This window comes from Aethalodelphis obliquidens, unplaced genomic scaffold, assembly GCF_003676395.1.
Source record: "Aethalodelphis obliquidens isolate GAN/ISIS:26980383/991018 unplaced genomic scaffold, ASM367639v1 scaffold51, whole genome shotgun sequence".
In the NCBI taxonomy this organism is placed as follows: Eukaryota; Metazoa; Chordata; class Mammalia; order Artiodactyla; family Delphinidae; genus Aethalodelphis; species Aethalodelphis obliquidens.
Window position 1 is genome coordinate 3,217,786 of NW_020837995.1, and position 10,110 is coordinate 3,227,895.

Genomic DNA, 10,110 nt, shown 5'->3' on the forward strand with positions numbered 1-10,110 from the left:
GTGCTAGATGGTGAGATGAATACTGGACAACCAGGTAGGTCCATTCACTGGTTAAGTGATGCATCTTAAAAGTATCTGTGGGATGAGGGGAAGATGGCGGAAGAGTAAGATGCGGAGATCACCTTCCTCCCCACAGATACACCAGAAATACATCTACACGTGGAACAACTCCTACAGAACACCTACTGAACGCTGGCAGAAGACCTCAGACCTCCCAAAAGGCAAGAAACTCCCCACGTACCTGGGTAGGGCAAAAGAAAAAAAGAATAAACAGAGACAAAAGAATAGGGATGGGACCTGCACCAGTGGGAGGGAGCTGTGAAGGAGGAAAGGTTTCCACACACTAGGAAGCCCCTTCGCCGGAGACTGCGGGTGGCGGAGCGGGGAGAGCTTCGCAGCTGCGGAGGAGAGCGCAGCAACAGGGGTGCGGAGGGCAAAGCGGGGAGATTCCCGCACAGAGGATCCGTGCCGACCGGCACTCACCAGCCCGAGAGGCTTGTCTGCTCACCCGCCGGGGTGGGCTGGGCTGGGAGTTGAGGCTCGGGCTTTGGTCAGAGCGCCGGGAGAGGACTGGGGTTGGCGGTGTGAACACAGCCAGAAGGGGTTAGAGCACCACGGCTAGCCGGGAGGGAGTCCGGGGAAAAGTCTGGACCTGCTGAAGAAGCAAGAGACTTTTTCTTCCCTCTTTGTTTCCTGGTGCACGAGGAGAGGGGATTAAGAGCGCTGCTTAAAGGACCTCCAGAGACGGGCGTGAGCTGCAGCTAAAAGCGCGGACCCCAGTGACAGGCATGAGATGCTAAGGCTGCTGCTGCCGCCAGCAAGAAGCCTGTGTGCGAACACAGGTCACTATCCACACCCCCCTTCCGGGGAGCCTGTGCAGCCCGCCACTGCCAGGGTCCCGGGATCCAGGGACAACTTCCCCGGGAGAACGCACGGTGAGCCTCAGGCTGGTGCAACGTCACGCCGGCCTCTGCCGCCGCAGGCTCGCCCCACTCCGTGCCCCTCCCTCCCCCCGGCCTGAGTGAGCCAGAGCCCCCGAGTCAGCTGCTCCTTTAACCCCGTCCTGTCTGAGCAAGAAACAGACGCCCTCCGGCGACCTACACGCAGAGGCGGGGCCAAATCCAAAGCCGAGCCCCTGGGAGCTGTGAGAACAAAGAAGAGAAAGGGAAGTCTCTCCCAGCAGCCTCAGAAGCAGCGGATTAAAGCTCCACAATCAACTTGATGTACCTGCATCTGTGGAATACATGAATAGACAACGAATCATCCCAAATTGAGGCGGTGAACTTTGAGAGCACAATTTATGATTTTTTTCCCTTTTTCCTCTTTTTGTGAGTGTGTATGTGTATGCTTCTGTGTGAGATTTTGTCTGTACAGCTTTGCTTCCACCATTTGTCCTAAAGTTCTATCCGTCCGTTTGTTTTAAAAAAATTTTTTCTTAATAAATATTTTAAATTTAATAACTATTATATTTTATTTTACTTTATCTTCTTTCTTTCTTTCTTTTTTCCTTCCTTCCCTCCCTCCTTCCTTCCTTCCTTCCTCCCACCATCCCTCCCTCCCTCCCTCCTTTCTTTCTTTCCTACTTTCATTCTTTTCTTCTTTCTTTCTTTCTTTCTTTCTTTCTTTCTTCCTTCCTTCCTATCTTTCTTTCTTTCTTCCTACTTCTACTAATTCTTTCTCTCTACTTTTTCTCCCTTTTATCCTAAGCCGTGTGGATGAAAGGCTCTTGGTGCTGCAGCCAGGAGTCAGTGCTGTGCCTCTGAGGTGGGAGAGCCAACTTCAGGACACTGGTCAACAAGAGACCTCCCAGCTCCACATAATATCAAACAGCAAAAATCTCCCAGAGACCTCCATCTCAATGCCAGCACCCAGCTTCACTCAACGACCAGCAAGCTACAGTGCTGGACATCCTATGCCAAACAACTAGCAAGACAGGAACACAACCCCACCCATTAGCAGAGAGGCTGCCTAAAATCATAATAAGTCTGAAGACACCCCAAAACACACCACCAGACGCGGACCTGCCCACCAGAGAGACAAGATCCAGCCTCATCCACCAGAACACAGGCACTAGTCCCCTCCACCAGGAAGCCTACACAACCCACTGAACCAAACTTAGCCACTGGAGCCAGACACCAAAAACAACAGGAACTATGAACCTGCAGCCTGCAAAAAGGAGACCCCAAACACAGTAAGATAAGCAAAATGAGAAGACAGAAAAACACACAGCAGATGAAGGAGCAAGATAAAAACCCACGAGACCTAACAAATGAAGAGGAAATAGGCAGTCTACCTGAAAAAGAATTCAGAATAATGATGGTAAAGATGATCCAAAATCTTGGAAATAGAATAGACAAAATGCAAGAAACATTTAACAAGGACTTAGAAGAACTAAAGATGAAACAGGCAATGATGAACAACACAATAAATGAAATGAAAAATACTCTAGAAGGGATCAATAGCAGAATAACTGAGGCAGAAGAACGGATAAGTGATCTGGAAGATAAAATAGTGAAATAACTGCTGCAGAGCGGAATAAAGAAAAAAGAATGAAAAGAACTGAGGACAGTCTCAGAGACCTCTGGGACAACATTAAACACACCAACATTCGAATTATAGGGGTTCCAGAAGAAGAAGAGAAAAAGAAAGGGACTGAGAAAATATTTGAAGAGATTATAGTTGAAAACTTCCCTAATATGGGAAAGGAAATAGTTAATCAAGTCCAGGAAGCACAGAGAGTCCCATACAGGATAAATCCAACGAGAAATACGCCAAGACACATATTAATCAAACTGTCAAAATTTAAATACAAAGAAAGCATATTAAAAGCAGAAAGGGAAAAACAACAAATAACACACAAGGGAATCCCCATAAGGTTAACAGCTGATCTTTCAGCAGAAATTCTTCAAGCCAGAAGGGACTGGCAGGACATGTTTAAAGTGATGAAGGAAGAAAACCTGCAATCTAGATTACTCTACCCAGCAAGGATCTCATTCAGATTTGATGGAGAAATTAAAACCTTTACAGACAAGCAAAAGCTGAGAGAGTTCAGCACCACCAAACCAGCTTTACAACAAATGCTAAAGGAACTTCTCTAGGCAAGAAACACAAGAGAAGGAAAAGACCTACAATAACGAACCCAAAACAATTTAGAAAATGGGAATAGGAAGATACATATCGATAATTACCTTAAATGTAAATGGACTAAATGCTCCCACCAAAAGACACAGATTGGCTGAATGGATACAAAAACAAGACTCATATATATGCTGTCTCCAAGAGACCCACTTCAGACCTAGAGACACACACAGACTGAAAGTAAGGGGATGGAAAAAGATATTCCATGCAAATGGAAACCAAAAGAAAGTTGGAGTAGCAATTCTCATATGAGACAAAATAGACTTTAAAATAAAGACTATTAGAAGAGACAATGGACACTACATAATGATCAAGGGATCGATCCAAGAAGAAGACATAACAATTGTAAATATATATGCACCCAACATAGGAGCACCTCAATATGTAAGGCAAATACTAACAGCCATAAAAGGGGAAATCCACAGTCACACATTCATAGTAGGGGACTTTAACACCCCACTTTCACCAATGGACAGATCATCCAAAATGAAAATAAATAAGGAAACACAAGATTTAAATGATACATTAAACAAGATGGACTTAATTGATATTTATTGGACATTCCACCCAAAAACAACAGAATACACATTTTTCTCAAGTGCTCATGGAACATTCTCCAGCATAGATTATATCTTCAGTCACAAATCAAGCCTTGGTAAATTCAAGAAAATTGAAATTGTATCAAGTATCCTTTCCGACCACAACGCTATGAGACTAGATATCAATTACAGGAAAAGATCTGTAAAAAATACAAACATATGGAGGCTAAACAATACACTACTTAATAACGAAATGACACCTGAAGAAATCAAAGAGGAAATAAAAAATATCTAGAAACAAATGACAATGGAGACACGACGCCCCAATACCTATGGGATGCAGCAAAAGCAGTTCTAAGAGAGAAGTTTATAGCAATACAAGCCCACCTTAAGAAACAGGAAACATCTCGAATAAACAACCTAACCTTGCACCTAGTGCAATTAGAGAAAGAAGAACAAAAAAAACCCCAAAGTTAGCAGAAGGAAAGAAATCATAAAAATCAGATCAGAAATAAATGAAAAAGAAATGAAGGAAACGATAGCAAAGATGAATAAAACTAAAAGCTGGTTCTTTGAGAAGATAAACAAAATAGATAAACCATTAGCCAGACTCATCAAGAAAAAAAGGGAGAAGACTCAAATCAATAGAATTAGAAACGAAAAAGGAGAGGTAACAACTGACACTGCAGAAATACAAAAGATCATGAGAGATTACTACAATCAACTCTATGCCAATAAAATGGACAACCTGGAAGAAATGGACAAATTCTTAGAAATGCACAACCTGCCAAGACTGAATCAGGAAGAAATAGAAAATATGAACAGACCAATCACAAGCACTGAAATTGAAACTGTGATTTAAAATCTTCCAACAAACAAAAGCCCAGAACCAGATGGCTTCTCAGGCGAATTCTATCAAACATTTAGGGAAGAGCTAACACCTGTCTTTCTCAAACTCTTCCAAAACACAGCAGAGGGAGGAACACTCCCAAATTCATTCTATGAGGCCACCATCACCTTGATACCAAAACCAGACAAGGATGTCACAAAGAAGGAAAAGTACAGGCCAATATCACTGATGAATATAGTTGCAAAAATCCTCAACAAAATACTAGCAGACAGAATCCAACAGCACATTAAAAGGATCATACACCATGATCAAGTGGGGTTTAGTCCAGGAATGCAAGGATTCTTCAATATACACAAATCAATCAATGTGATACACCATATTCACAAATTGAAGGAGAAAAACCATATGATCATCTCAATAGATGCAGAGAAACCTTTTGACAAAATTCAACACCCATTTATGATAAAAACCCTGCAGAAAGTAGGCATAGAGGGAACTTGCCTCAACATAATAAAGGCCATATATGACAAGCCCACAGCCAACATCATCCTCAATGGTGAAAAATTGAAAGCATTTCCACGAAGATCAGGAACAAGACAAGGTTGCCCACTGTCACCACTCTTATTCAACGTAGTTGTGGAAGTTTGAGCCACAGCAATCAGAGAAGAAAAGGAAATAAAAGGAATCCAAATCGGAAAAGAAGCAGTAAAGTTGTCACTGTTTGCAGATGACATGATACTATACATAGAGAATCCTAAAGATGCTACCAGAAAACCACTAGAGCTAATCAATGAATTCGGTAAAGTTGCAGGATACAAAATTAATGCACAGAAATCTATGGCATTCCTAAACACTAATGATGAAAAATCTGAACGTGTAATCAAGAAAACACTCCCATTTACCATTGCAACAAAAAGAATAAAATATCTAGGAATAAACCTACCTCAGGAGACAAAAGACCTGTATGCAGAAAATTATAAGACACTGATGAAAGAAATTGAAGATGATACAAATAGATGGAGAGATATACCATGTTCTTGGATTGGAAGAATCAACACTGTGAAAATGACTCTACTACCCAAAGCAATCTACAGATTCAATGCAATCCCTCTCAAACTACCACTGGCATTTTTCACAGAAGTAGAACAAAAAACTTCACAATTTGTATGGAAACACAAAAGACCCCGAATAGCCAAAGCAATCTTGAGAACGAAAAACGGAGCTGGAGGAATCAGGCTCCCTGACTTCAGACTATACTACAAAGCTACAGTAATCAAGACAGTATGGTACTGGCACAGAAACAGAAATAGAGATCAATGGAACAGGATAGAAAGCCCAGAGATAAACCCACGCACATATGGTCACCTTATCTTTGATAAAGGAGGCAGGAATGTACAGTGGAGAAAGGACAGCCTCTTCAATAAGTGGTGCTGGGAAAACTGGACAGGTACATGTAAAAGTATGAGATTAGATCACTCCCTAACACCATACACAAAAATTAGCTCAAAATGGATTAAAGACCTAACTGTAAGGCCAGAAACTATCAAAATGACATAAACTATCATTTTGATAGTTTATGTCATAGGCAGAACACTCTATGACATAAATCACAGCAAGATCCTTTTTGACCCACCTCCTAGAAAACTGGAAATAAAATAATGGAATAAAAATGGGAAATAAAAACAAAAATAAACAAATGGGACCATAGAAACTTCAAAGCTTTTGCACAGCAAAGGAAACCATAAACAAGACCAAAAGACAACCCTCAGAATGGGAGAAGATATTTGCAAATGAAGCAACTGACAAAGGATTAATTTCCAAAATTTACAAGCAGCTCATGTATCTCAATAACAAACAGAAAACCCAATCCAAAAATGGGCAGAAGATCTAAATAGACATTACTCCAAAGAAGGTATACAGACTGCCAACAAACACATGAAAGAATGCTTAACATCGTTAATCATTAGAGAAATGCAAATCAAAACTACAATGAGATATCATCTCACACCAGTCAGAATGGCCATCATCAAAAAAATCTAGAAACAATAAATGCTGGAGAGGGTGTGGAGAAAAGGGAACACTCTTGCACTGCTGGTGGGAATGTGAATTGGTTCAGCCACTATGGAGAACAGTATGGGGGTTCCTTAAAAAACTACAAATAGAACTACCATATGACCCAGCAATCCCACTACTGGGCATATACCCTGAGAAAACCATAATTCAAAAAGAGTCATGTACCAAAATGTTCATTGCAGCTCTATTTACAATAGCCCGGAGATGGAAACAACCTAAGTGCCCATCATCGGATGAATGGATAAAGAAGATGTGGCACATATATACAATGGAATATTACTCAGCCATAAAAAGAAACGAAATTGAGCTATTTGTAATGAGGTGGATAGACCTAGAGTCTGTCATACAGAGTGAAGTAAGTCAGAAAGAAAAAGACAAATACCGTATGCTAACACATATATATGGAATTTAAGAAAAAAAAAAGTCATGAAGAACCTAGGGGTAAGGCAGGAATAAAGACGCAGACCTCCTAGAGAACGGACTTGAGGTTATGGGGAGGGGGAAGGGTGAGCTGTGACAGGGCGAGAGAGAGTCATGGGCATATACACACTAACAAACGTAGTAAGGTAGATAGCTAGTGGGAAGCAGCCGCATGGCACAGGGATATTGGCTCGGTGCTTTGTGACAGCCTGGAGGGGTGGGATAGGGAGGGTCGGAGGGAGGGAAACGCAAGAGGGAAGACATATGGGAACATATGTTTATGTATGACTGATTCACTTTGTTATAAAGCAGAAACTAACACACCATTGTAAAGCAATTATACCCCAATAAAGATGTTAAAAAAAAAAAAAAGAAAAGAAAATGTATGTGTAGCCAGAGGTAGTAACGCTGGTTGGTCTGACGTGGTTGAGGAACGGGCTGTTTTGAATAAATAAATTTCTAACTAAAGCATTATCTATTAATGTTTTTCATGGAAATTCACCTGTTTTTATTGTTAACTTCTTAAAATAATGCAGTGCAAATATTTTTTAAGAAACAGTTAAATAAATTTGGGGATCACCAAAAAAAAAAAAAAAAAGAGTCACGTACCAAAATGTTCATTGCAGCTCTATTTACAGTAGCCCAGCGATGGAAACAACCTAAGTGCCCATCATCGGATGAATGGATAAAGAAGATGTGGTGCATATATACGATGGAATATTGCTCAGCCATAAAAAGAAACGAAATTGAGCTATTTGTAATGAGGTGGATAGACCTAGAGTCTGTCATACAGAGTGAAGTGAGTCAGAAAGAGAAAGACAAATACCGTATGCTAACACATATATATGGAATTTAAGAAAAAATAATGTCATGAAGAACCTGGGGGTAAGACAGGAATAAAGACACAGACCTACTAGAGAACGTACTTGAGGATATGGGGAGGGGGAAGGGTGAGCTCTGACAAAGTGAGAGAGAGGCATGGACATATATACACTACCAAACGTAAGGTAGATAGCTAGTGGGAAGCAGCCGCATAACACAGGGAGATCAGCTTGGTGCTTTGTGACCGCCTAGTGGGGTGGGATAGGGAGGGTGGGAGGGAGGGAGACCCAAGAGGGAAGAGATATGGGAACATATGTATATGTATAACTGATTCACTTTGTTATAAAGCAGAAACTAACACACCATTGTAAAGCAATTATACCCCAATAAAGATGTTTAAAAAAAAAAAGTGTGATTCCAGTCCTTGCATCAAAAAAACTAGAAATCATTACTAAAATAGGTTCATATTTGCAAAGTCCTAAGAACAATGTCTCCTGTGTAGTAAACATTATATAATTTTTAAATTAGAAAAATACACATTATAGGTCTTTGACATGTCAAAATCAACATATAAAGATAATTCGAGCTGAAAAATACCAAAGCTCAGTCTATTGCAGGACAGACAAGGGGGAGCCACATCGCTAAGAGCAGGTTAGAAGGTCTTCTTGACCAGAAATTCAAGCGCTAGATGTAGTACAAAAGGAGGAAGTACAACACAAAGGGCAAGACTCTGAGGTCAGGTTTCGGATTGACCCATGAGGTAGATTAACTCTTCCTATGATTAATATCTTTCAGGTTTCATGGTACCCATACTGAGAAACCTGGTTTCAAACAAGTCTGGTTGAGTTAGTTGTATAATATTCTAGGGGGTGTTGCTAGATTCATTCAGTAGATGCCTTAAGCATATGTACATGCTTGAAATTCAGTGGATTTCTTATAACAGGTTATCTGAGAACAGTAAAAATCATTAACATTCACTCTATGATTTCTGAGGATCTATGCATTTTTTCAATAAAAATAATGATAGGGTAACAGTGGAAAGTTGGTCTGTAGATGCTCTAAAAACCATATGAGGGGTTATTTTTAGAAGCTTTCCAAGGAGTTTCCGAAATCAGTTCTATCTTTTGACAGGTTCTTATAATTAAGAAGTTCCCTGGTAAGATAAGCCATGAAATCTTAGGAAGAGTAGAATATACTAAGTGGACAAAAAGTATTTAATTATAATTGTAACAGTGTTGTGAAGGTTTAGTGCTCTTTCCCTAAGCTGGAGTGCCACACGTAAACGTCTGGTGTTTTGTCCTGTATCGTACAGTAATTTTTGTTGTGTGTTGACATTCCCTGGCTTCACTGCAGCTCCCTGCGCTAGTAGTGCCTGTCTAGAGTAGATATTCGGTAAATACTAGCTGAATGTATAGGCAACAAATGAATAGACTGGCAAGAAAGATGGTGCCAATTTCCTAATCTTTACTCAACTCTAAGTAGTAGGAGCTGACCTCTTTGTTCCTCTCAGACTGGCACCAAAAAAACTGTATTCTTTGGTTTTTTTCTGGGTAGTATGACCTTTTCAGAGAAGGAGGTCTCCACAATTAGACAAGCCACAAAATATAAACTGATTTAAACTGGAGATTTAGGGGAAAAGACCACCAAGAGTTGAAAAGGTTAAATACTTTATCAGGAAAGGTAAGCTATGTCTTATAGAAGAAAGCCTTCCATGGAAACAGAAAAGGAATATTCTGTCTTGCCAGCTTTTAATTCTTGGGAGGATAAATTAAAAAAATATATTATCCTTAGGAAAATAATGAGTACAACTATAGAAATGAAATCATCTTCATTTTATTAATTTACTTTAAAAATTTTAAGAGGGCTTCCCTGGTGGTACAGTGGTTGAGAGTCCGCCTGCCAATGCAGGGGACACGGGTTCGTGCCCCGGTCCAGGAAGATCCCACATGCTGCAGATCAGCTGGGCTCGTGAACCATGGCCGCTGAGCCTGCGCGTCCGGAGCCTGTGCTCCGCAACGGGAGAGGCCACAACAGTGAGAGGCCCGCGTACCGCCAAAAAAAAAAAAAAAAAAAAATTAAGAGAGTGAATTAAGACATTATTTTCCCATTAAAGAATGTTTCCATTTTAAGCTTGGAGAAATACCAGGTTTTTCTTGCCACATGGTAAGTGATTCTTATAGTTACAGCCATTAGAAATTCCCCATCATTCCTGAGTAGGTAATTATTACTTGAAATAGCTCTTTCAGAGTGATTATTATGAAATGTACC

At 40.6% G+C, this 10,110-nt stretch overlaps 1 protein-coding gene across 4 annotated transcripts in view; it reads right to left on the reverse strand.

Moving 5' to 3' along the window:
• DPH6 (diphthamine biosynthesis 6) overlaps positions 1-10,110 on the reverse strand; it is a 456,227-nt gene that overhangs the window by 29,846 nt on the left and 416,271 nt on the right. The window lies entirely within an intron of this gene.